This window comes from Myotis brandtii, unplaced genomic scaffold (assembly GCF_000412655.1).
Source record: "Myotis brandtii unplaced genomic scaffold, ASM41265v1 scaffold290, whole genome shotgun sequence".
Lineage (NCBI taxonomy): Eukaryota > Metazoa > Chordata > Mammalia > Chiroptera > Vespertilionidae > Myotis > Myotis brandtii.
This window is the reverse complement of record NW_005361076.1, coordinates 401,857-405,777: the sequence shown is the minus strand read 5'-3', so window position 1 is coordinate 405,777 and position 3,921 is coordinate 401,857.

The window sequence follows — 3,921 nt, the reverse complement described above, 5'->3', positions numbered from 1 at the left end:
CAGCAAAGGATATATATATACTTTATTGATTAAGGTATAACATATGTGTCCTTATCCACCCATTGCCTCCCCCCGCACTTGCCCTCACCCTCTAATGTCTGTGTCCATTGATTATGTTTATATGCATTCATATAAGTCCTTTGGTTGATCTCTCACCCTTTCCCACACCCTTCCCTGCCTTCCCTCTGAGGTTTGACAGTCTGATGGATGCTTCTCTGTCTCTGGATCTATTTTTGTTCATCAGTTTATGTTATTCATTATATTCCACAAATGAGTGAGATCATGTGATATTTATCTTTCTCTGACTGGCTTATTTCTCTTAGCAGAATGCTCTCCAGTTCCATCCATGCTGTTGCAAATGGTAGGAGTTCCTTCCTTTCTACAGCAGCATAGTATTCCATTGTGCAGATGTACCACATTATTCTAATCCACTCATTTGCTGATGGACACTTAATTAGATTCCAAATCTGAGCTATTGTAAATTATGCTACTATGAACCAGGGGTGCATATATCCTTTCTGACTGGTGTTTCTAGGGATATATTCCTATTCTTATAAGTGGGATCACTGGGTCAAATGGGAGTTCCATTTTTAGTTTTTGAGGAAACTCCATACTGTTCTGCACAGTGGCTGCACCAGTCTGCATTCCCACCAGCAGTGCAAGAGGGTTCCTTTTTCACCACATTCTCCCCAGCACTTGTCATCTGTTGATTTGTTGATGGTAGCCATTCTGATAGGTGTGAGATGGTACCTCACTGTCATTTTGATTTGCATCTCTTGGATGATTAGTGGACTTTGAGCATGCTTTTATATGTCTCTTGGCCTTCTGTATGTCCTCTTTCAAAAAGTATCTATTTAGGATCTTTTCCCATTTTTTGATTGAATTGTTTATCTTTCTTTTGTTAAGTTGTATGAGTTCCTTGTAAATGTTGGAGATTAAACACTTATTGGAGAAAACATTGGCAAATATGTTCTCCCATGCAGTGGGCTTTTTGTGCTTTTGTTGATGGTTTCTTTTGCTGTGCAGAAGCTTTTTATTTTAATGTAGTTCCATTTGTTTATTTTCTCTTTAAGAAGCTATATAATGAAGATATTGCTTCGGCATTATGTCTGAGATTTTGCTGCCTGTGGATTCCTCTAATATTTTTTGATTTCCCCTCTTATGTTTAAGTCCTTTATCCATTTTGAGTTTATTTTTGTGTACGGTGTAAGTTGGTAGTCTAGTTTCATTATTTGCATGTATCTGTCCAATTTCCCAACACCATTTTTTGAAGAGACTGTCTTGACTTCATTGTATGCTCTTGCATCCTTTATAAAATATTGAGCATAGTGGTTTGGGTCGATTTCTGGGTTCTCTATCCTATTTCATTGGCCTATATGTCTGTCTTGTGCCAATATCAGGAATTTTTGAGAACAATGGCTTTGTAATACAGCTTGATATCTGGTATTGAGATCCCTCCTACCTTGTTCCTCTTTCTCAGGATTGCTGCAGCTAATTGGGGTCTTTTTTTAATTCCAGATAAATTTTTGAAGAGTTTGTTCTACATCTGTGAAATATGCCATTAGTATTTTAATAGGAAGTGCATTGAATCTATAGATTGCTTTGGGTAGTACAGACATTTTAATGATGTTGATTCTACCAATCAAGGAACACGGCATGTTTTTTTCCATCTGTTTATGTCTTCCTCTATCTGGTTTTTCAGTGTCCTGTAGTTTTCTGAGTACAGGTCTTTTTCCTCCTTAGTTAAGTTTATTCCTAGGTATCTTAATTATTTTGTTGCACTGTAAATGGGATTGTTTGTTTAATCTCTCTTTATGTAAGTTCATTATTGGTGTATAAAAATTCCATAGAGTTCTGGGTGTTAATTTTGTATCCTGCTACCTTGCTGAATTCATTTATTAAGCCTAATTATTTTTTGATGGGGTCCTTAGGGTTTTCTATGTACAGTATCATGTCATCTGCAAATAAGGACATTTTTACTTAAGTAGTACAGACATTTTAATGATGTTGATTCTACCAATCAAGGAACACGGCATGTTTTTTTCCATCTGTTTATGTCTTCCTCTATCTGGTTTTTCAGTGTCCTGTAGTTTTCTGAGTACAGGTCTTTTTCCTCCTTAGTTAAGTTTATTCCTAGGTATCTTAATTATTTTGTTGCACTGTAAATGGGATTGTTTGTTTAATCTCTCTTTATGTAAGTTCATTATTGGTGTATAAAAATTCCATAGAGTTCTGGGTGTTAATTTTGTATCCTGCTACCTTGCTGAATTCATTTATTAAGCCTAATTATTTTTTGATGGGGTCCTTAGGGTTTTCTATGTACAGTATCATGTCATCTGCAAATAAGGACATTTTTACTTAATCTTTCTAATTTGGATGCCTTTTATTTCTTCTTCTTGTCTAATGACTATGGCTATCACTTCCAGTACGGTTTTGAACAGGAGTGGTGAAAGTGGGCATCCCTTCTTGTTCCTGTTCTTAGGTGAAATGGTTTTAGTATTTGCCCATTGAGTATGATGTTGGCTGTAGGTTTGTCATATATGGCTTTTATTTTGTTGAACTATGATCCCTCTATTCTCACTTTGCTGAGGTTTTTTATCAAGAAAGGGTGTTGGATTTTGTGCCAAATTCATTTATTAAGTCTAATAATTTTTTGATGGAGTCTTTAGGGTTCTGTATGTACAATATCATGTCATCTGCAAATAAGGACAGTTTTAATTCTTCTTTTCCAATTTGGATGCCTTTTATTTCTTCGTCTTGTCTGATCACAATGGCTAGTACTTCCACTACTATGTTGAACAGGAGTGGTGAGAGGGGGCATCCTTGTCTTGTTCCTGTTCTTAGGGGAATGGTTTTAGTTTTTACCCATTGATTATGATGTTGGCTGTGGGTTTGTCATATATGGCTTTTATTATGTTGAGGTGTGATCCCTCAATTCCTACTTTGCTGAGGTTTTTTATCAAGAAAGGGTGTTGGATTTTGTCAAATGCTTTTTCTGCATCAATTGATATGACTGTGATTTTTATCTCTCAATTTGTTTATGTGATTCATCACATTTATTGGTTGCATCCCCGGGATAAATCTTACTTGGTCATGGTATATGATCTTTTTGATGTAATGCTAGATTGGATTTGCTAGAATTTTATTGAGGATTTGGGCACTATGTTCATGAGGGATATTGGCCTGTAATTCTCTTTCTTTGTGTTGTCTTTATCTGATTTTGGTATTAGGGTAATGCTGACTACATAAAATAAGCTTGTAAGTGTTCCTTCCTCTTGAATTTTTTCCAATAGTCTGAGGAGGATAGGTTTTAGTTCTTCATTGAATGTTTGGTAAAACTCCCCTGTGAAGCGATCTGGCCCCAGGCTTTTGCTTCCAGGAAGCTTTTTGATGACTGCTTCAATTTCCTCCATAGTTGTCCATCAATTGAGATTTTTATATTCTTCCTGATTGAGTTTTGGAAGGTTGCGTTTTTCTAGGAATATGTTCATTTCCTCAAGGTTGTGTTGTTTGTTGGAAAAGAGCTGTTCATAATATTATTTTACAATTCTTTGTATTTCTGTGGGGTCTGTTGTTATTTCGCCTCTTTCATTTCTGATTTTGTTTATTTGGGTCCTCTCTCTTTGCTTCTTCGTGCCTGCACACCCCTTACTGGGGATGTGCCCACAACCAAGGTACATGCCCTTGACTGGAATCGAACCTGGGACCCTTTAGTCCACAGGCCGACGCTCTATCCACTGAGCCAAACCGGTTAGCGATTGTTGTGTTTTTATTGTCATTAGTTTCCAGGATGTTTTTAATTTCATCTTTGATCTCTTTGGTAACCCAATCATTGTTTAATAGCATGCTATTCAGCTTCCAAGTTTGAATTTTTTGGATTATTTTTATTGTAGTTTATTTCTTATATTATGCCATTGTGGT